Source organism: Cydia strobilella, chromosome 2 (assembly GCF_947568885.1).
Source record: "Cydia strobilella chromosome 2, ilCydStro3.1, whole genome shotgun sequence".
Classification (NCBI taxonomy): domain Eukaryota; kingdom Metazoa; phylum Arthropoda; class Insecta; order Lepidoptera; family Tortricidae; genus Cydia; species Cydia strobilella.
The window spans coordinates 25,147,262-25,171,549 of record NC_086042.1 but is presented as its reverse complement, the minus strand read 5'-3'; the positions used below and the strand labels follow the sequence as shown (position 1 = coordinate 25,171,549).

At 46.6% G+C, this 24,288-nt stretch overlaps 1 protein-coding gene and 1 non-coding gene across 4 annotated transcripts in view; one reads left to right on the top strand and one right to left on the bottom strand.

The window, feature by feature from the left end:
* Nucleotides 1-21,782, bottom strand: part of LOC134753553 (protein Wnt-7b) — a 78,670-nt gene extending 56,888 nt beyond the window's left edge. Inside the window, exon 1 of one of the 3 annotated variants that reach the window (XM_063689473.1) lies at nucleotides 21,648-21,782. The gene's annotated coding sequence lies outside the window, so the exon portion shown is untranslated. The remainder of the gene's footprint in view (nucleotides 1-21,647) is intronic. The other 2 variants (XM_063689464.1, XM_063689479.1) reach the window with 2 other exon arrangements.
* A 996-nt stretch (nucleotides 21,783-22,778) lies between these two features.
* Nucleotides 22,779-22,850, top strand: Trnaq-uug (transfer RNA glutamine (anticodon UUG)). The gene has a single exon. It is a non-coding gene; the product is annotated as a tRNA-Gln (tRNA).
* The last annotated feature ends 1,438 nt before the right edge of the window (nucleotides 22,851-24,288 follow it).

Here is a 24,288-nt window from a genome sequence, read left to right as displayed (position 1 = left end):
TCCAACGCCGGGCCAAGATTTTTACCATCGACTCGAGGCTCCAGCCTTCATCAAAAAACCTAGTGGTAAATGTTAAATGATACGAAATTCATGAGTACGATTATTCTAATACCATTCTAGAGTACAGATTATACTTCAAATATGATATTGATTTAGTTAATGTTGAGCACAGGGCATCAATATCATATTCATCATCTTCATTAATCTTTTTTTAGGGTTACGTACCCAAAGGGTAAAAACGGGACCCTATTACTAAGACTCCGCTGTCCATCTGTCTGTCACCAGGCTGTATCTCATGAACCGCGATAGCTAGACAGTTGTTCACAGATGATGTATTTCTGTTGCCGCTATAACAACAAATACTAAAAAGTACGGAACCCTCGGTGGGCGAGTCCGACTCGCACTTGGCCGGTTTTTTTTAATTTGATTAGCTGGTTGGACTTTTTTTCAATTCTTTCAACCTTTCTACATTTTTAATTTAACGTGGAAATGGTGTCTAAAAATTGCTCTCAGTTTTCTATATCCGACTCATAAGTTAAATCATCTTAAATGTACTACGTTAGTCTGCCAAATCGTCGTCTGCGCAGCGCGCACTGCATCTCTGAAACCGCTCATTATATTTTATCTGTTCGTACGTGACGTGTATCGTTACTATCGTATGCGTGCTTTGCTTACGGCTATCTAGAAGCATATAGGAAGTTCTGGAAAATATATTAATATGTTTGTTTAAGTTGTAAATGCACCTAATACAAGGGCCGGTACCGACGGACTGCAATCCGATTGCAACTTGTATGGGAACTGCACCCAATCCCATTTTCACCCCCGTTTCGGGGTTGAATTACAAAATACCCGTTCTTAATGCACGTTTAAAGGGGCCCACTGACTATCAGTCCGCCGGACGATATCGGCCTGTCAGTTAGAACAAAAAAAATTACAGTTCCGAACAACTGACAGGCCGATATCGTCCGGCGGACTGATAGTCAGTTAAGTCAGTGGGCCCCTTAAAACATTCGAAAAGTTTCAAATCTTCAACGGTTTATGTTTAGATATAAATAGATAAAACGGCTATCTAATTCACTGATAAGCAATTACGCTGTCGATAGCATCCAGGGCTATCCGTATGACCTAGACTTGCAATTTACGCTGTCTAGACTTGTTACAGTATTTATGAAACTGGTCGATAGCTATTAAGTTCCAAGGTGTGTTTAAATCTAACATTTTTCACGTTTTTATTTTGACAATAAATAGAAATAAACGTCTATTATTTATTCGTATTAATAAGTTATTACCATGCTAGTAGTCCTAATAAAATGTGGCTTTCCACCAGAGAAGGGTCCTTATGCTTATTGTTCAATAAGGACCTTTTTATTAGAATTTCTGTTAGAATTTCAGATAAAAAAGGACCTTATTACACTTGAGGCATAAGGACCCTTCTGTAATGGAAAGCCACAATTAAAGTAAATCCATTTTGCAATTTAAATGCAATTTCAATTTTAATATCCTGTACGACTGTTAAGACCACTAAACAGTCCTTTGTATGGAAATGCGACGACAAAGTCCTTTAAATCCTTAAGCGCCCTATAAGTAAGTGCATGAGCTTAACACAGTCAGTGAGTACACAGGACTCATACAGTCGCCATCAGATACGGCAAAGGTGTTCACAAATATCTGAAGAAGTACTCTAACGCCTTTACAATAAAGGCGTGTTCAGATATTTGTGAGCACCTTGGCCGCTCCGATATATTTGATGGCGACTGTACAGGGTGCATTTGATCTAGAGGTAGAGGCCTATACGAATTTTACAAAAATGATTTCGTTATGAGTTATGACATACTTCGCAGTGTATCGCGATCGAACTTATTGGTTAGTTCTCATTGGTTTTAGGTTTTAGGTAAGATAGGTACATATAATACAGATATCTGCATGTTATTAGAATAGAATAGAATAGAATTATTTTATTCGTAAGGACAAACAAACGAGACATAACATAATTTAAAAGAAAACATAGAATAAGATTGAAGTGCCACGTAATGGCCTCATTTCAGCATGTTGCTGGTGGCTTCCAGCGCTGATCTTCCAATGATACCATCAAGTGAAAATAATCATGGAAGGTAGCAGACAAGAAGAAAAAAGATATAAAAAATAACATACACTTGACAAATAGTTAAATAAGAAAAAGTTACACAACAAGAAGATACAACATAACGACTAAATTAAATTAAGACTATTTATGTAAAACAATCATCGTACTCATAACACTGTATCGGTCCGGTCCAACCATACCTTGGCTGAACATTATACAGCATATGCAACTAGCGCCAACAGTAGGGCTACTCGAACGTCTCTAACTAAAAAAATAGCCACAACCGAATACAGAACCTCCTCCTTCTATGAAATTGAAGTCGGAAAATAAAAGGCAATGACAGACCAAACCAAATCGAAGCGTTCATGAAATCAATTTTATAAGATTTGTTACTAACAAGACTGTGGTTGTAGAATGTGCATCTTAGGGAAGTGCCACACAGTAAAGGATGACTCACGTTAGACCGGGCCGTGTCCGGGTCGGAGTTTCCGGCGCTTCGTTTTCTATGGAAAGAATCACGTGATCATCTGTCATGTCATAGAAAAGTAAGCGACGGAAGCTCCGGCCCGGACACGGCCCGGTCTAACGTGAGTCATCCTTAACGCCATTTAACTTTTCCATTACATTTAAAAATAAAGGAAATCAAAGCGCTTTACAAAATACTCATATATAACGAAAATAACGAACGTAGACTTCACAGACGTTAGGAGTTATTTATTTATTTAAAATTTAAATCAGGCAACAAGGCCCATATTAAGAATTACACACCAGTTGTGGAGGGAATTGACAGTCTTTGTTAACTCGTCTCTAAGTAAGGAAGACATATTAACTATTCAATACTACTAAATAACACGGGCATTAAAATAAAGCCCAGAAAATTCAACCTTATTAAAAAGACTAAGATCATGTTATTTCCAGTTTTTATATGTATTTATACAATGATCTATAATAGTGATTTAAATTAATTGGTACCGTTTTATGAATAGTAAAATGAATTATAATTTTATGGCAGCTCGTCATAGCAGTTGTTTATTAGTCTCTGGGCTTCTTCAGATTGAATGAGTATGATTTATGTTCCCTGTTGTTAAATAATCAAGATGTATAATGTATTGAATATTTAAAAGGTGCTTTAGGTTAATTCCAAACTAAAGGTTGAACAAAAAATAAGGTTTTAGGATTATTTTTCTTACTAACACGTCTTTTACGACATGTCATTAAAAATTAAAACTAAAATATTTAACTTAAAAAACCTATGATTTCAAAATATTCTCCTTTAGCTATGTTACATAAACGTTTTTTAAAATTATTCAACAATATGCCGCACCAAAAAATTCTTGTGACGTATTTTTGAGCTACCTACCGTAAATGCGAAACATTTATTTTCACCACACCAGCTAGTAAAGGCTCTCTTGATTATTCAAAAACTGATAAGAAAGTTGCATTTTATTCACATGTGAGACAAAGTAATAAAAAAGTTAGGGGGGAGGGGGTAGTAGGTACGCTCAGGTATGCGACGCTGAGCTATTGGCCAACACCCCAAGTCCATCACACACGTCCCTGTCGTCCCCCCTGGGCAATGCTAGTGGTTAGTACGGGCGTCGCTATGTTTACCAACATACCCCGGACCACTAGTAGCAGAGTGTGAGGGCCTCGCCTGGTGTGGGCCACGCCGAGTGATGTGGCATCCCCACCCGCCAGGTGTTCCTTTTCCCTTCCCTAGAATTCCCGTCTTTAACCTCTCGAACGCCGGAACGGGGATCCGCGCGGTAGGCATTGGATTCCAATTTAATTAATAATTGGAGTTCGGTGTCAGCTAGTGTGGGTCCGCGTTCCGGCTTTCGAGAGGTTAACATCCCGTGTTCCAAACAGTCATTTCCTGTCTTCACTCCTATCTTTATCCCCTCTACCCCAGTGGCATTCTGGCACGGCGTTCTGTTGGGTCTCTGTAAGTAAACGGAGGCCCAGCAGGGTGCTGGCCGGAATGCTACTGGGGTATTTTCTAATTCCTTCCCTTCTCTATCTCCCCCCTTTCTTGCTCCCTTATCTTACCCCTTTTTCCGCCAATCCAAGGTGTCATACGTACCGTGCCGATGGATGCGTGGCTGGTGGCGAGACCAGTCTCAAACGGCGTCTCTACGAAACCGGGGCGAATCGTAGCAGTATTCAGTCCTTCAGGCGGCAAGCGGGGCTCTGCCGTACTGTGACCACCATTTCCCTTGCTACTCGTGGGACGTTTTATGGAAGATACAAATATAAATACAAATCTAAATAGCTTTGACGCCATGTCCTCGGCTCTGGACGGGATCCAGGCCGAAGGTAATATCGGAGCGAGGGAGGCTGTAGAAGCCTCCAGCACGCCCGAAGTTTGCTCCCAAGGAGGGGAGGGGAAAGCTGAGGTCGACAGAGACGACATCGTCTCTGGTGCGCCTAACGACAACTCCTCTGCCAAAGAGCTGCATGTTTCTAAACGCTTGTCGGGTGCTGCTCGCAAGAGATTCCGCAGGCTGATGGGTGACGGGGTAGCCAAAGAGCAAGCCCTGTCTATGGCCCGTAAGCCCTGGGCGGAGATCACTGTGGAGAAGCCGGCCACGGAAAAAGGCCCTGTAAAAAGGGTCCGATCTGAGGACGAATCTCCGCAGGGATCAGTGAAAAAGGCCCCGAAACTCCACGTTGAAACCTCAGGGGAGTCTCGGCATCCGAGCTTTCGGGAGGTAGCGGGGTCCTCACGAGTAGGGATCCGTAATTCGGACCCTATGAGTGAGGACCAGATGAAGTTGGTCCACCGGCATCTAAATCTCGCCATGGTCCAGCAATGGGCAAATGCGAAGGGCGGTGCACCACAGTTTCTGGGCTTCATTCACAAGACAGGCTGGATACTTGTGACCTGTGTTAACCAGGTTAGCAGGGACTGGGGTGCGGGATTGGTAGACCTCCTAGTGGTGCACCCTGGGAGGGGGAGGATAGCCGCTCAGTTGCGCGTTGCTATTCTCCCTCTGCGAACTACCAGTCGGTTGTGGTCGCAGTTGAGCTTGCTCCTGCGTTGGCTTCAGTGCCGTGTTGTTGTGGTTGGCTGCTCCCGAGATGCCTCAGCTAGTCTGAGATGTCAGGGGATGCAGCCGTCTTGGAGGTGGTGCGTCTGCACCGTTTGCTTCGGGGCCCGGTGGAGGGCCAGCGGCCGCTTCGGCGGCGTGGGATGGCGAGCCTTCAAGGCTTGCGGCGCGGCGGGTCTGGCGGTCACAGTCATGTGGCTGCTGGGTGGGTTTCGGCCTCCCGTCGGGCAACCCGTAACCCGCACTGAGCGGGCCGGGAGCGCTGCTCATTGAGAGTAACGCTGCGTGGAGAAAACCACTATAATAAATCCCCAATCCCAAGGTGAGCGGATCGTGCCGATGGGATGCGTGGCTGGAGGGAGTTCAGTGCCTAGTGTGCGGGGGAGCTCACCCCCGAAAAAAAGAGATCGATGGAAGAAAAAAAAAAATGAACAAAGACGATTGCGAAAAAGTTCCCCTGGCGGGTCTCCGAAAGGAGGATGCCCGCCCGCTCACTTCGGTGGGCGGCTGCCCTTCGTATCCAGGGGTGGGCAACAATCGCCTCGTAGGCCGGCAGGGTGCCGGTCTCCGTGAACACAACCTTGGCGCAATGAATACGGACATTGATGCTACCAATAAGGATTTTGCTGATCTGGAGGTGAAGGACTGCGACCCGATGTCGCACTCTAACACCAACGACCTAGACCCGAACGCGGAAGAGTGCTCAGAGCTGGGCACCTTAAGACTGAGGGGTGGCGGTTCGCCGCCGCGAGATTCTAGGGGACGATTCACTCGTGGATCGGCCCCTAAGAAACCTGAAGAGGAAATAACGGAGTTTACGGCGCCTCCATCAGACGCTGAGTTATCGGAAACCTCCAAAAATACAGGGACCCGGGGTCGACCTAGAAGCAGGCAAAATAGGAGGAAAAAAGATAAAAAGAAGGATACAGGGGAGGGAACTGGTACAGGTGAAGAATATACGGAGGAAAGAGGGGGGAAATCTCGCTCAAACGAGGAAAACGCCAGGAAAAATTCCAGAGATGAGTCAGAAAAGGAAGGCGAAAGGGGATACATGGGAGGAGGAGGGGGGGATTCACGCTCACCCTCTCCGATTCCTTCCTCAGGGGACAGGCACCGATTCTGGATGGCAGAGGATGGCGAGAAGCTCTTGTCAGAGGCCTCCTCAACCGAGGAAATCAGCTCAAAGGTGGACGACTCGCCCATGGAAGTACAGGAGGCTAACCTGAAAAGGCCGAAACGCAACAGCGACGATGACGCTCCAGAGCGAAAGAAGAGCACTGCTCAAAAAGGCCGGTCAAAAGGGGCCTACGTTGGTCTCCAAGCGGCCGGAGCCCGCCTGCAGGAGACACAATTTGAAGACTTTGCGAGGGAGCCAGACAAGGAGGCCATCCATACTCCACACAAGAGACGTGGTGGTGCTTCACAGCTGGTGCCCTCGGACGTAACAGCCCAGGGACCCAGCGTAGACAAGGACGAGAATAATAGTGGTGGGGGAGACCCGGTGGCACGGTTGCGACGCTGCGCAAGAACGGTAATGGAGGAGGCGGCGAAAAGCAGCAACCTAAAGGAAAGTGTATGGGGCAGCATAAACAGAGCATGCAGGGAATTGATAGAAGTAGCGGACTCCTTGGGTGAGTCAGAGATTGTCCGCTCCTTAAGGGCGGACAATAAAAGGATGAGAGAGCAGCTAGCACAACTCCAGACTGAGACTAAAGCGCTGCGCAAAGCGTTCTCGGAGCGACAACCACAGGCTCCGTGTCTCCCCGTGGAGCCTACCGGGGAGATCAACATGACAAGGTTGATGCAGGAGATGACCACCAGACTGGACGCAAGCCTGGGGGAATTCAAGAGGGAGATGGTCATATCCCTAGGGGAAAAACTCAACGCTCGTATAGAGGGCATCGAACATCGCCTCCTGCCCGAAACCATCCTGCGGCCTCCACTGGCGGGAGACCGAGGAAGGGAGGAAGAGACGGTCGGTAATAAGAGAGGAACGGCGGCCAAAAAGGGGACCGCTACTTCCCAGACCCATCAGTCGCCAACAAACAACTCACCAGCTGGAGGAGACAATATGGCCAAAGAAGTAAGGCCTACACCGGCCCCAAGAAGGAAAAAAGCTCCGGCGGGTCCCTCGACGACAGTCGAGACTCCAAACGTGCCGAAGCCTACTCCGCGCAACGTGGACACCGGGAATTGGACCCAAGTGGTAAAGAAAGGAAAGAAAAAGGCCAAATCTTCCCGCTCTCAACCGGCTGCTTCAATCCCGGTGGCCTCACCCAAGAAACCGTCGGCGCCAAAGCTCAAGGCGCCTACCTCGGCGGCGGTAGTGGTTGTCCTCAAACCGGATGTTGAGGCCGACTATAAAACTGTAATGGGTAAGGCCACTACCCTAAAACTGGAAGAACTGGGGGTAGAACACTTAAAGGTGAGGAAGTCTGCTGCTGGTGCCCGGGTTATCGAAGTACCCGGGGCACAAAGTGGCCAAGCAGCAGACAATCTGGCGGATAAGCTTAGAGCCCTGGTGGGAGACGTGGCATCTGTGTACAGGCCAATAAGAATGGCGGAGATCCGTATCACCGACTTTGATGAGTCGGTGACCCCGGAGGCCATCAGAATGGAGGTTGCAGCGAAAGGAAAGTGTCCGGAGGAACTTGTTAAAGTGGGCCGAATTAGAACGGAGCGCAACGCGTCAGGGGCAGTTATCGTCAGATGCCCCGTCATTGCCGCCAAAACTCTAGCTGACGCTAGGCGCCTAATCCTGGGGTGGTCGGCAGCGCATGTGGCGGCGCTTAAACCTCTGCCAATGCGCTGCTACCGATGCATGGGACTGGGCCATACTAGGGCCATGTGCCCATCCCCAGTGGACCGAGGGCAGCTATGCTACCGCTGCGGCAAACCGGGCCATGTGCTGGGTGAGTGCATTGCTGCGGTGGCATGGTGTGCAATTTGCCATCACGCAAAGCTTCCGGCGGATCACGTGATGGGGGGCCAAGCGTGCAATCCCCCACACACTAAGGGAAAGGAGGCCCCTGCAAGGCCTACGGCGGCGCCAGCAAGAAATCTGGCGGCCCCAGAGGGAAAACCCAGGGAAGAAGGGCAACAAGCAATGGACCACTGATGCCAGCACGTCCAACGCAATCTCACTGGGAGGTCCTACAGTGCAACATCAACCACTGTGTCCCCGCCCAGGACCTGCTCATGCAGAACCTGGCGGAATGGGGTGTTGCACTGGCTGCGGTAGCGGAGCCCTACGCTATCCCTCCTAGGCCCAACTGGGTAGGGTCTAGCGACGGCCGGGTGGCGCTCGTGGCCCCGGCGCCGGGGGAGGTCCTAATGGGCGTGGAGAGAGGGGAGGGATTCGTGGCGGCTAAATGGGGGGGAATCATAGTAGTCGCGGTGTACTTTTCCCCCAACCTGCCGCTGAATGCCTTCCAGGGCTTCCTTGGCGACCTGGAGGGGGTGGTGAGAAGGGCCGGCCAGGCGCCCGTCCTGGTGTTGGGGGACTTTAACGCCAAGAGCCGAGCGTGGGGGTCCCCAAACACCGAACCGAGAGGGGCTGAGGTTGAGGTTTGGGCGGCGGCGGCGGGCTTGGTTCTTCTCAACCGCGGCGACGCGCAGACATGCGTCCGCTGGAATGGGGGGTCTATAGTTGACCTATCCTTCGCGACCCCAGACCTAGCAGCGCGCGTTGCCGAGTGGCGAGTTTTGGAGAACGAAGAGACCCTCTCGGATCATTTATATATCCGCATGAGGGTATCTCCACTGCAGAGGGCCGCGCCGACCAGTCCTTATGGCCGACGGGACGGGAGAGGGGGGTTCCAAAGATGGTCGTTGGCCCGCCTCGACAGGGAAATGGCGGAAGAGGCCGCCATCATCGAGGCGTGGAACGCTCCCCAGGCGGCCCCAAGAGCTGTAGAAGAGAGCGCCGTCCACCTCAGAAGGTCCCTGGAGACGGTTTGTGACGCCTCCATGCCCCGGGCCCGGCCTGCCCGGGGCAAAAAACAAGTCTACTGGTGGACCCCGGAGATCGCCGCTCTCCGCACGGCCTCCAATAACGCCCGGCGGGCCTACACGCGGTGCAGGAGGAGGAGGCACACCGCTGAGGAGGAGGAGCTTCTCCGCACCACATTGGTAGAAAAGAAACGGGCCCTCCAGCAGGCCATTAAGAAGGCGAAGAACGAGGGGTGGGAGGAGTTCTTGGCAACCCTCAATAGGGACCCATGGGGCCGCCCTTACAGAATGGTACGCAACAAACTGCAGAGCGCCCCCTCCATGGAGTCCATGGAGCCAGAACTCCTCCGGAGAGTGGTGGAGGGCCTGTTTCCGGAGGCACCACCGGACTTCGTCCCGCCAGCGATGGCCCCCCCAGCAGCGGACCCGGAGGAACTTCTTCTCGCCTTCCCCCCCGTTACCGATGACGAGTTGGAGTGGGCCATGGAACGGCTCAGGGCCATGCGCAAAGCGCCGGGACCGGACGGAGTGCCAGGGAAAGTACTTTTCCTGGCACTCAAGCACCTCGGGAACCGTCTCAGATCCCTCCTGAACGACTGCCTCGAGGAGGGGCGCTTCCCGGGATGCTGGAAGGAAGGGCGACTGTGCCTACTGAGGAAGGAGGGGCGCCCACCAGACTCCCCCGCTGGCTACCGCCCCATCGTGCTGCTGGATGAGGTCGGGAAGCTCTTCGAGAGAATCCTGGCCTCCCGTATACAGCGGCACCTAGTGGAAACGGGCCCGAACTTGCATGACAGCCAGTTCGGGTTCCGTAGGGGGCGGTCTACTATAGACGCGGTGGGCGCGCTGAGGGATTTCGGGGTGCTTGCGGCAGGCCAGGGGGAGGGAGTGGTGGCAGTGTCACTGGACATCGCCAACGCGTTCGGGTCCCTCCCCTATACGGTCATTGGGGAGGCACTCCGTTACCATGGAGTGCCTCATTACCTGAGGCGCGTTGTAGAGCATTACCTGACGGGGCGGGTAGTGCTCTATGAGCGGAGGGGTGTCCGGGGCGCGAGGGCCATGGCGTGCGGGGTCCCGCAGGGGTCTGTCCTGGGCCCCCTTCTGTGGAACCTCGGTTACGACTGGGTGATCCGGGGGGTGCAACTTCCACGCACGGTCACCGTGTGTTATGCGGACGACACACTGGTGGCCGTGCGGGGAAAGGAGCTGGAAGAGGTGCTCAGGAGGGCAGCGGTGGCGACCGAGCTCACGGTGCACCGCATAGGACTCCTGGGGCTTCGGGTCGCACTGCCCAAGACCGAGGCCGTTGTCTTCGGGCGAACGAGGGCATGGGGGCAGCTGCCGGTGGGCACTGCAGTGAGGGTGGGGGGCGAAGATGTCCAGGTCAAGCCCCACATCAAGTACTTGGGACTTGTCCTGGACAGAAGATGGTCCTTTAAGGAGCACTTCACGAGAATGGCTCCTCGTCTCGTGGGTGCTGCCTCGGCTCTGGGCCGCCTACTACCCAACCTAGGGGGGCCGAATGCCCCATGCAGACGGCTGTATGCGGGGGTCGTCCGGAGTATGGCGCTCTACGGAGCCCCAATCTGGGCCGGACGACTCACGGAGGCCACGAAGGCGCTGCTCCGCCGGCCGCAGAGGGTGGTGGCCCAGAGGATGGTGAGGGCCTACCGCACCACCTCTCACGCAGCGACATGCCTCCTTGCCGGCACCCCGCCTTGGGAGCTGGACGCGGGGGTGCTGGCCGAAAGATACTGGCAGAGGGCTGAGGCCAGGAGGCGCGTGGCGCCCATGGATGCGGAGGAGGAGGAGAGGTTGGCCCGAGCAGCCGCAGAGCGCCTGAAAGAAAGGTGGAGGGATGCCTTGGAGGACGGCCGTTATGGAACCCGAACCATAGAGGCTATCCTCCCAGTAATGGATGAGTGGGTAGGGAGAAGGAAGGGGGCCCTGACATTTAGGGTGACGCAGGTGGTGTCCGGACACGGCTGTTTCGGACACTACCTGCACAAGATACAGAGAGAGCCGGGGCCTCAGTGCCATGAATGTGGCGCGGTGGACGACACGGCCCAGCACACTCTGGAGGTGTGCAGTCGCTGGGCCGTGGAAAGAGCTGCCCTCAGGGCAGCGACGGGGGTGGCGGACCTCTCGCTACACATCATAATAGCGGCGATGCTGTGTAGCGAGAGGAAATGGGAAGCGGTGGCCTCCTTCTGCGAGGAGGTCATGTCACAGAAGGAGGAGGCGGAGAGGGAGCGGGAAGCGGCTGCTGACGCGCTTCCTCTCCGACGCAGGCGGCAGGGTCGAAGGCTGAGAGCATACGCTCGCCTCGAGCCCTAGGAGGGCCAGCGGGTGTCGAACCCGCATTGTACGTCTGGGGGGACCAAGCGTTTCTGATCCCCCCCATTGTGAGGGTACTCTGGCGACAAGCCGGGGATGCCGGAGGGCGCCGTGGTGGAATGTTATCGATCCCACTGCGCCCTCACGAACGGCCAAGAGGTTGAAACGCCGGAGTGGGTTTAGTGGGTAGGGCCAGTTCTCCCCCCCTCTCGCCAAGAGAGGGAAAAGGAGCGGCGAGTCCCACACACCGTGCGTAAGTGCATTCCCACTCCGACAAAAAAAAAAAAAAAAAAAAAAAAAAGGTTAGCAGGGACTGGCTTGTGAATGAGGTCCCGAACTTAAAGCCGTGGCTGGAGGCCAAACTCTCCGTCATCCCGGAGGGTGAATTACCCAAACCAGCCACGGCTATCACCTTTATTCCGGAGTCTGAGGCGGCCTCAGTGGAGGAAGCCTTGGCGCTGATCAGGGTCCAGAACTTTGGCCTGAACACAGAACTCTGGAAAGTTCTCGGGGAAAAGGCTGAGCAGGGGGGCAAGGTGGTCACCTTCGCTCTGGATGAGCCTTCCTCCGAAACTCTTAAGGCCAATCGTGGAGAGGTAGTCATTGGCTTTAAGAAAGTACTGTTCCGGCTAAAAGGGGGGCCAAACGCTCCCCCAGCACAGCAGACGGAACAGCAACCTCAGTCCCTCGCCGAATCTACTCCAGGGCCAAGTACCAAGGTACCTGGCGGCCGAACCATACCCCAGGGCTCTCGTGGCCGTGGGGGCGGGCAACCGGCAGCCAGAGGCACAAGGGGCATGACGAGGGGCATGGTACCCGGTAGGGCCAGACCCATAACCTCGGCGACAGGAGGGCCTCAAGGGACTCCTATTGCGAGAGGCAGGGGTGGGCCACAACGGGTCACCAAAAGGGCCAAATAAAAGGCCTTGGACCTACGGCACCCGCGAGGGTCCTGCAAGCGAACATCCATCATGCGGCAGCCGCCACGGCCATTGTTGAAAGCCGGCTTGCAGGACACGTCGACCTCGCACTACTTCAAGAACCTTGGGTGCGAAACTCAACCATACTAGGACTGAATTCGGTTGGTAAAGTTTTATGCAATACTAATGGAATTAAGCCTAGGGCCTGCATTGTTTTTGGCAAGAACATTGACTTTCTACCTGTTCCAGAGTTATGCACAGACGACCTGGTAGCAGCGTATGTAAATCTCAAGGGATGGAGCGGGCAGAGAATTATACTCTGCTCGGCATACCTCCCTGGAGACAGGAACGACCCCTCTGCGGATCTCACAGCCGTGGCCGAGTACGCCCGCAGACACAACGCAGAAATGCTGGTGGGATGTGACGCTAACGCCCATCACACCAACTGGGGAAGCACCGACATCAATGATAGGGGTGAGTTACTACATGACTTTCTTCTATGCAATAACTTCCAAATTCTAAACATGGGATGTACACCCACCTTTGTCACTAGGGTCAGGAAGGAGGTTTTAGACTTGACTTTTGCATCTTCAAATCTAGCCAGGCACATTCAGAACTGGAGGGTAAGTGATGCGGAATCGTTGTCAGATCATAAGCACATCTGTTTTAATATAGCTTTTTCTCTCAGCGTTCAAACGGTCACCTTCAGGGATCCCCGGAGGACGGACTGGGAAGGCTACAGGAGCAGCCTAGAAAGTAATCTGGAATCCGCAGCGAAGGTAATCAAAACGCGGGAGAGTTTAGAACTTGCGGTGGAGGTGGTCTCAAATGGCATTGTAAGTGCCTTTGAAGAAAACTGTGCTCCCAAGTTCAAATCAACCAAACGTGTGGTCCCATGGTGGAACTCCAACCTCAGGAGGCTCAGGGACAAAACACGCAAGTTATTCAATAGGGCTAAGAGGACACAGGAGTGGGAGGTCTATCGGAAAGCCCTAAATGAATACAGTAAAGAGATTAGGAAAGCTAAGAGAGCGTCATGGAGGAGGTTCTGCGAGGAAATTGAAAATACGCCTCAAGGAGCGAGACTTCACAGGATACTCTCCAAAGCTAGAAGTAATCAAGTAGGCCTTCTCAGGAGGCATGATGGCTCCTTCACTGCTAGTGAGATGGAGACTTTGGAGCTCTTGGCTGAAACTCACTTTCCGGGGGCAGGACAGTCACACGAGCCCCAGCTGGTCAGAGGCCTGCATAGGCCTCGCCCAGAGGACTGGAGGCAGGCTGCCCTCGTCATAAGACCTGGGATAGTGAGGTGGGCTATAAACTCCTTTAAACCTTACAAGACGTGCGGCCTGGACGGAGTAAGCCCTGTGCTATACAGCGAGGAGCTGAAGTCCTAATCCCGCATTTGGTCAGGATCTTCAGAGCTAGTTATGCCTGGGGACACCTACCGGAGCAGTGGAACATGGTTAAGGTATTATTTATACCGAAGGCTGGGAGGAAGGATTACGCTTTAGCCAAGTCCTTCAGACCCATCAGCCTCTCCTCGTTCCTCCTTAAAACCTTGGAAAAGGTAATTGATAAGTATATCAGGGAGAGCTGTCTTCTAAACAAACCCATACACGACACCCAACACGCTTACCGTAGGGGCAGATCTACAGAGACTGCCCTGCTGGAGCTGGTTGACAGAGTGGAAAGGGCTTTGGAAGACAAAGACATAGCCCTGTCGGCCTTCCTAGATATTGAGGGCGCTTTTGATAATACACCCACTCGGACACTGGTGGAAGGGCTCAGGGCCAAGGAGGTGGACGGCACCACTATCCGCTGGGTGCAAAGCATGCTCTCAAGCAGAATGGTTAGGCTGGACTTGCTTAACACTACACTGGAAGTGGCCACTGTGAGAGGCTGCCCGCAGGGGGGTGTCCTATCTCCCTTGCTCTGGACTCTCGCGGTGGATGGACTTCTGCATAAGATGGCGGAGCTCCGAATCGACACTCAGGGGTACGCAGACGACCTTGTTGTGACGGTGAGGGGCAACTGTCAAAGTACTTTATCAGACCTTATGCAGAGGGCTCTCAACACCATAAATACATGGTGCAGAGATAATGAATTGTCTATCAATGCGGACAAGACAATTATAGTTCCATTCACGAACAAGCGGAAACTAGACAAACTTAAGCCGCTTGTCATGAATGGTAAAACTATTCCGTTCTCAACAGAGGTCAAATATCTGGGGGTAACACTGGACCAGAAACTGACCTGGAACAAGCATGTGGACGGAACTATACAAAAGGCTAGATCAGCCTTGGCAATATGCTGTCGTTTAGCAGGCAACCGATGGGGTCTAAAACCCAAGATTGCCTTGTGGCTGTACACGGCTATAGTGAGGCCGATAGTGTCTTACGCCTCCGTAGCATGGTACAGGAAAACGACGCAGAAGGCAACAGTGACGAGGCTTGGCAGCCTGCAAAGAACTGCCTGTGTCATCGTCACTGGAGCCATGTCATCCTCCCCGACGGCATCCCTAGAGGCCATACTAAATCTACCGCCCCTTCACCTGCATCTGGAATTGGAGGCGAGATCTAGTATGCTTAGAATAGCGGGCGCGAGGAGAGGTAATTGGTTATCGCAAACTCTGAGACTGTTTAAGGAATCAGTGTACGATATTCCTGTTCTTGGGATGCCGTCCGACACTATGGCACCCAAATTTTGTCCACTCAAACTCTACTCAGTGGAACTCCCCAAAAGGGAGGACTGGTCAAACAGTCAAATTAAGTGGAAAGAAGGAAGCCTGAGGTGGTACACTGATGGCTCCAAATCCGGATCTGAAGTAGGCTGCGGAGTATATGGTGAAGCGCCCAGGAAAAGCATCAGCTTAAACCTAGGGTGTTTTTGCTCTATATTCCAGGCAGAGGTATACGCCATTATTGAATGTGCGTCAATGAATCTGCAAAGCAACTACGGCAACCATACTATCTATATCCATTCGGATAGCCAGGCGGCACTCTTAGCCCTAACCTCTGATGTCACCACATCGAGGCTGGTTGAGAACTGCAGGCAATTATTGAACAACCTTGGAGCCAGGAACAAGGTTGTTCTACGTTGGGTCCCGGGGCATGCGGGTATCGTTGGAAACGAAAAGGCCGACGAACTCGCGCGAGCAGGGGCTAAGGGGAAGAACTACAGTCCTGAGCCGTTTTGTGGGATTCCCAGAAGCCTAACGCGGCTCACCCTAAAGACCTACTGTCACTACAAAACCATTCAACTCTGGAGGGAGAAACCAGGGTTGAACCATTCCAAAGCGCTTATCAAGGCCTTCAGCAAAAAGGCGTCTTCGAGCGCCTTGGCGCTGCCTAGGAACCAACTGCGCAACTTGGTCAGGGTGCTTACCGGGCACTGCGGCCTAAATAAGCACATGCACACTATGGGGAAACGTGACATGGGGCGGTGCAGACTCTGTATGGAGGCAGAGGAGACGCCCCTACACATCCTCACAGAGTGCCCCTGCCTAATGCGCACTCGTGACTTGATCCTGGGTGGACATATATTGCGCCCGGAGGAGTTAAAGTCTCTCGAAACCAAAAAGATCCTGCAGCTGTTTGAAGTTGCAGGTTTGGATCGAGAGTTGTAGTAGGTGGCGATCACAATAGATCAGAGATGGTCGCAGTGATACATAGGCTCTGGAGCCTTACATAGCCCCTAGAAAAAGAAGAAGAAAAGAAGAAGAATAAAAAAGTTGTTTTCTTATATTTGCTGGTAGAATTGACTTTTAAATTATGATTTTGTATGTCAAATATTTAAAAACATTTATTTTGAATCGATTTGCTTTAATGTTTGATATTTTACAGTTAGTACTTTCCTTGTGTTGGTGTGGTGAAAAATTTTGTGTTTCACTTGGTGGCAATTTTTTTTAACCTTCGTGCCTTGAAACCCTCGCAACGGCAACGCTCAAGATTTCACTTTTTGATCTCGCTACGCTCGTGGTTCAATTTTGGAATCATTCGCTTGCTCGGGTATCAATATTAGCACGAGCAGTTAACCAACAGCTTTGCCCCCTTGTAACAACAACAAATACGGCTCGAGAATTTATAGTTAAAATTGTCGGACGATATCGGATACGCTATGGTGAAACGTTAGTCATCCTTTAAGCGTAGTTTCATCTGAAGTATGGATCTTATTTTTGACTTTACACTATACCACTCCAAGTGCATGAGTAACTGACTTAGCTGAGTCATACTAAAGGGAAATCTTGCAGGTGGTCGGAGCTATGAGAAAAACCGCAAGTAGGTCTAGGTTTTTAGAAATACAAGCAATTAAGAAAAACATTTCAAATTATTTGAATTCCACACAAGTGGACGTCACAATAATTCAGAACATGACTGTGTATAGTAAGCAGCAAAAATTGTTAGGCCGATATGTTCAAATGGACTGACAACTATATTCATAATCTCATAAGAGTGTTTGTAGGTCATTTTGAAAACGGCAAGGTCTTAGATATTTCGGCTGCTGTACCATTAAGGCGAAGAGGTAAGCCTAAAAGAAAGAATATTAGAGTTTATACTTACTATGTAGAGGAAGACCTTTGGAATAAGAGAAATTGGGCCAGTTGAAGGAAGGTCGTCAACGACTGTGAAGACACGAGGAATATAGTGGAGCTGTGGAGGAACCAAGACCCACAAAGAGTTCGAGCGCCACCAGGGGCCCATTTCTCGAACGGTGTAATATTATTAGTCCACGAACTGTCAAAGCATAAGGGTTACCATGGCAACAGACTAATAATATTAGACAAATACCGTTCGATAAATGGGCCCCAGAATCAAATGAGTACCTAAAGAGTAAAAACTTCCAAGTTATTTTGCATCCAAGTAAGTGACTATGAAGTAAAGTAAATTCACAGGTCACAATATTGTCGTACATAAAACATATATGACATAAAACGATTTGTGGCAAAATGCGACTACGGATAGGGAAAAAACCTATCGCTGCGAAATGCGTTCGATCCACCCAACTAACAAATTTAAGTGGATATAATATGTAGAAGCAAAACTTTCCAAGGTAGTCAGCTATTAAAAAAATGTCCGATTCTAGTCATTTGTCACGGCCTCCAAAGCGTTATATCAAATCGTACATGATTTAAAGTAAATACTAGTTAACTACACCCAATTAATAAAACGAAACGAGACGAAAATGCGATAAATGTCAACCACCAGCTTCTTTACTATCATTTCGCTTTACAAACTTAGTTTTGCGGTTATAAAAGTCTTGGAGCGAATTTCGAAGTCATGGTAGGTCTTCACAGCAACGCTTTTAAGTAGCTGACCATCGATGAACTTTATCTCGTTGCAGTTGGCTTACAAATTATCAGTTAACAGTGAAGACGATGGTACTGGCCCGCGCTAACAGTCGTCAGTGATATATTTTCAATCTAAATGATTCTACTTAAGCATTATGTGGAGACCTTTAGTTCCTCAAGTTTCAAAGGTAAGCTTGTCGAAGTATAGCAACCGATCAGCGACAAATTTATGTTTACTTTTCAATATTTCGCTGCAATCGCTCTACAGCTGCTCTACAGACGTTAATTTGAGTTTTGAGGCTGTTTAACTTTTCCCAATCGCATTTATAAATTTGTAATGCAATGGAATTAATTTTCCAGCGTCAAAACTAAAATGTTGTATCTCCATACATGTTTCATAGTGCCACAAGATTTTCTGTTTTTGGATAGAAGATGGCACCGGAGAGACACAGGTTCGACTAATCTAATCCAAATTTATGCAAATGTATAAATATGTATGAGATAGATTACGATTTCTTGTATATCGAGTATGCACTTATTTTGATGGCGGATTTGAGGTTTTCGTCGAAAAATTATGGGTGAGAAGTTTTCGTGTCGTAATTCTATGGTGAAACGAAAAGGGCTTAAGAGTCGGTGGGAAGGGAAGCGAATCTAAGCTTGAGTGCAGGTAGGTACACATAAAGTTCGGCTTTCAAAAAAATGCTAGTCTAAAACCGGCGGTCTTATAACCGTAAAACTAATGAATTTCCTATCCTTCATTCATTCTTCTTATCATTCTATCCTTCTTGCCGATATACCTATTGTAGAAAGAGAATTGTTGTTGTTAAGTGACGTAGGTACTGTTAAAGACAATTAGCACTGTTACATCAGTGGTGCATATTTATTAACAGTGCAGCACTTAATTTTATTTAAGTAAACCCTAATATTACCTAATAGAAAGTAGTTTTAAAATCCGAACGAAGCTGGCATCATTTTTGACAAGACAAATGCTGTAGAAAATTGCCTTACTTAAACTGGAATTTTTAGACACACGGAATTAATGTAAACAAACTACTGTCACTGTCAAAGTGACACTTGCAGGTAAGTCAGGGGTTCTCAAAGGGCTCGCAGGAAAACTTAAAAATAAATGTAGGTAAGAAATGAATTAACTCAAGAACTATTTATTAATGACACACTATTACATATTTGTAATATTCACGATGGACTAAATGGGGAAATAGAAAGACATTTTAGTCTTAAGTTTTCTGAGTGACGCATCACTCTGCAGGACTCGTTCCATTCTGGTCAAGACGTGTCACAAAAAAGTTTTGCGCCTCGAGTACGTTTCAAGTTTCATGAGCTGGATCTGATTTGAGGTGCTCTTTCAATTCCTCATGGATTCGATCATCAGAAGTGGGTTCTGACCAAAATGTAATCAATTTGAAATTATATGATTACATACAGAAAAAGTGGTGTGTCGTGGAACACTCGTTTGGAACGAGGTTAAGAAAGGCTCGTGACGTGTTCATGTTCATATACTCATGCTCATGCTCACTGTCATGTTATGTTCTTCGTGTCCGTGTCAGTGTCCATGTCCATGCTAATGCTCGTGTCCGTGTCTATGTCCGTGTCCATGCTCATGCTCGTGCTCGTGTCCGTGTCTGTGTCCGTGTCCGGCATCCTCATCCTCATTTTCATTATCATTCTCATTAGTATCATTACCAGGCATCGTAAACTGCAAGCGAAATCCATTGAAATGACGTATGACAACCAGTAAGACGTATCAAAACCCTAGTACTTTAATGGATTTCGCTCGCAGTTTACGATGCCTGATCATTACATATTTCGCAGTAGTATGGCTTGTGACGGCAAAAGTTGGCACTTACATATAACTTCGTTCCAATAAGTTTCTAAATCGGTCCAGAAATGACGGAGTTTTGCGCTACATACTTACAAAACAAACAATCAAATATATAATAACCTCTATTACCTTTTTTAAAAGTTGGTTTAAATTAAAGCCATTAAAAGCGATTACGGAAGCACTTAATCTCGAAAGTTAGTGAAAAATAATGTTCTCCATAGTGATTTAAGTGCAATAAATAAACTACCCGACAACAGCAGCTTTTTATTTTCCATTAATATTATACCTAAATGTTTTATGTGAAAATTTAGTTTCCTTTTAACAAAGTCATTATTTCTGTAGTAGAATATAAAAAGATTTCTAATAAATATGGAAAACATGGACAGTTTAAGTACCTTGAATGTTGCAAAAGTTTTTTTGTCACCAGCCACGCCTTTGTTGACATTAATTCCGTGTGTCTAAAAATTCCAGTATTGCCGAAACTAAAAAATTATGTGGATAAGTAGGTTTTTTTTGGTCGGTACATCACTAGAAAAATAATCTTATATTTCTACTGCATCAAATCGGCTAATACCTACTTTTAATGAATCGTCAAAACGATTTGTTACTATGGAGTTAGTATGAGACGTATAGTGTGACGTCTCTATATTATAATTGTGATAAATCCACGCTATGAGATAATGAGTTTCATTGAAAATCATTGAGTGCAAAATAAATAATTTTATGTAAAATAAATTTATTTATTTATACATTTTCAGTAGTCTAGCTACTGAAAACACAGGAAAATTCAGAAGTTGGTATGCAAAATCTTCTCGAGGCAGAGTTGTAGGATTAGAGCCGGCGTAGCTTTATTTGACGTTCATAAGCGCATTGTAATATGCCTAATTGAATAATTGTAGGATTAGAGCCGGCGTAGCTTTATTTTACGTTCATAAGCGCATTGTAATATGCCTAATTGAATAATTGTAGGATTAGAGCCGGCGTAGCTTTATTTTACGTTCATAAGCGCATTGTAATATGCCTAATTGAATAATTGTAGGATTAGAGCCGGCGTAGCTTTAGTTTACGTTCATAAGCGCATTGTAATATGCCTAATTGAATAATTGTAGGATTAGAGCCGGCGTAGCTTTATTTTACGTTCATAAGCGCATTGTAATATGCCTAATTGAATAATAAACTCTTTATCTTATATTTATCTCTTTGTCTGCAATCTGTACAATATTGTCGGTCATTCCCGCCGGCATCTACTTACTACTCAAAACCGAGGACAGAACCTGTAGTGTAAATTTTAATCGAAAGCGTGACGTGACGTGACGTACGCGTTTGCGTTAAGTCTCATTTTGTATGGGATTTTGAACAGCGCGCCAAGCGGAAACTCAAAATCCCATACAAAATAACGCGTTACGCGTACGTCACGTCACGCTATCGAATGAAATTTACACAGGTTTTAACTTTTAGGGAATTTGTATCTATTTACCGGACATTTAACGGTCGCGGTTAGTTTTAATTTATTACATGATTATTACATGATTCATGGTCCTGAAGTCCGTATCCGAATAGTCACTTGCAGAATATAACTTTGTATTCAATAAATAGTGTGTATACTGTATATTAAATAAAATAAAAATGAAATTTTTTTTGGTATGAAAGTTACTTACACGTTACTGAATGCTTTACAATAGTAGTAGACATCTAGACAATACGAGTATAGTATTTACAAGATGTTCCGCCGTAATTCTTCAGACGAAGTACAATTTTTCTCCTCAATCATGGACGTTGGATGCGCATTTTGTTTTACAATGTGAAACAATAAACCATTTATAAATATCATGTACCTATGTTATAGCGAAACTTGCAATAAATAATATATTATTTCGGTCAAATAGAGCATTTGGTTTCAACAAAAATTTATTAGCCGTTATAATGAACACCTATCATGTATTTTATAAGAATCACTTTTTAAACATTTTACCTAATATATTTTTACCTATATTAAAAATATATTAGTAAAATACATAATTTAGTAAAATAAATATAGTAAGTAAAATACATAAAAAACCTGCAAACTTATCCCACTCAAGCGAAAAGTCAGCAACTGGCAACTATTTTAACTTAAAAACTAAGAAAATTTTAGATTAAAATACCATCATAAATTAAAAAAAAAAACACAAACCTTCGCACTTAAAAAAAAAACAAAACACAGTCACCAACTGTCACTCTGCGTCGGTTTGAATTTGAAACTCGTTCGAAACGGGTGGCGCGTGCGAGTCGCGCGGTATTCCAGCCTCCACTGGCGAGTGGTCCATCCGTCGACACTGCTCTAGGTTCGCCTTAACCATGCCTTAACCGAAAATGCTGTAAGCCGACATTGGATGTCTATTATCTATGGTGCTCGAAAAAGAGCCGTCGCTCTTTTAGATATTGACGAGTAGGTATGTGAGATAACCCAAGGCTGATATGTCAAATCGATTTTTAGAGTGAATATAGAATACTAGCTTTCGTCCAAAATTTCGTTCATGTGGAATGATGATGATTGATAAAAACTACCCTATGTCCGTTCCCGGGCTTCAAACTCATTCATTTCAATCATATCCATACCATGTTATCTAAATCGTTTCAGCGGTTGAAGCGTGAAGAGGTATCAGACAGACAGACACGAGTTACTTTCAAAATTTGGGTCAAACACAAAACTGTGTTCCCGTCTTTCCTGTAAACACACCGAATAGTTAAGGGCTATAAAGGTTATAAACTTACAGTATTCTCTCCTGTGGACAATAGCAGCTTGTTAACAGCTTGTGGGCATGTAGGTATTGATTTTATCATACATATACAAATAAAAGGAGTAGTTACCTTTTCATGTGGATAAGGGACCTGTATAGCCCTTAACTTTTGTGTATGTCTACAGGAAAGACGTGAACACAGTTTTGTGTTTGATCCATTAATACCTCTAGTAGGGATTAATGAAGGCTCAAAAACTATTTGACCCATTTTACCGTGTATTCTTCGAAGCTGATTTAACCTTTTCAACCGTAGGTTCAACGCCAAAGACCGATTAATCGCTCATAGACCACAAAGCAGCATAGACCTACTTTTGTGTTTGACACGGCGTCGAAAAGATAAACGAACTCATGAAAACCAATTTAATTTATCCATAGCACTTAAGCCTTATACATATATAGGTAGGTATAGTGATGTAAATACATACTACACTAGTCAGCCTTTTGCCTTGATTACACCTGAGTAAACGTTTGGCATTCAACGCCAATATTCCCAACAATTTGTGTTTTTGGGGTGCCTGGTGTCTGGTTCCATGGTGCAATGGTTAGCACTCTGGACTTTGAATCCAGCGATCCGAGTTCAAATCTCGGTGGAACCTGTATTTTTAACACGACGCAAAAAGGGGTCAAACTTCACTATAATAAATAAATAAAAAAGCCGTTTATTCCTTAATATCGTTACAATATTATAAGAGAATTATCGCATTAATAGTGCATGCATAACTTATACTTTATATTTAAAATTCTAAATAATTTACTGTATGTCTACAAAATAATTATTTTTAATAATTTTTCATTATGTTGATTTTAATATAATTTATAACTTCACTACATAGTATAAAACAAAGTCGCTTTCCGCTGTCTGTCCGTCTGTCCCTATGTAAGCTTAGATCTTTAAAACTACGCAACGGATTTTGATAGTGATTCAAGAGGAATATTAGGTTTATATGTATAATTTGTAGTTTTTATGTAAATTAGTTGAACTACCCGTGCGAAGCCGGGGCGGGTCGCTAGTATACTATAAAGTCAAAATCATCTTATATCAGATGTACCGATATGTTGGTGTTTTTTATTATTTTAAAGCATTCCAATGGTAACCACCACCACTAAGACAGGTTTTATCAAAATCGGTTTATCCGTTTTATTGCATTAGGGGATTTCTATTGATGGTTTATCCGTTTCTATGCATTGGGGGATGATTGATCAGTGATTGATTGATAAAGAGATTATTGTATGATAAAATGATAAATTATATATGCTAATTTTTTTGCATTGTTGGTACACAACCAATAGAGACGTACGTAGAAAAAGATAAAAAAAATTCAAATGCTCAATATTTCAAAATTTTTAATTACAAAACACTATTAAATGGTTCGATCTGATTTTTTATATTTTAACGATCATAAAATGTTGCATTTTTTACAACAAAGTTAGAGGTGACATTGACTTTGACTCTTAATTCTGACATTTTTATAATTTGAATGTAGTTTATCACATAAAATTAACATTTCAATCCTTACAAAAACAAGCTAGTTGAAAAAAAGTGAAACACGCCAAGAACATTATTGTAGCACCGATTCCAAAAATCTTCAAAAGAAAATTATACCACATCGGTACTTAACGTAACTACTACATCCATGAAACACGCCGATTCATACATAAACAACGATCAGAAACTCAAGCGCAAGTCAAATCTGGTCTTGGCTCAGTTTTTACGCGCACCTTTTCTGGAGTTGTAGTTGTATTAACTAATACGTCGGGAAAGTATGTCTGTGCGTCCGGCGTGGCGATATGTCTGTAAAAACTTGGCTGCTAAATATGTTGTGACAATATTTAGCGGGGAGTAAATTAGACTTCTTTTTAGGATTCCGTAGCCTGCGTAGCCAACATTGCATAAAGGGAACCCTTATATGTAGTTTCGTCATGCCTGTATGTCATAGCTACTTATCTCAAAACTATAAGATGTTTGAATGAAATTAAGACATATGTATAGGTATATTTTGTGAGCCGCTACGTTTAGAAGTTAAAAAAATGTGG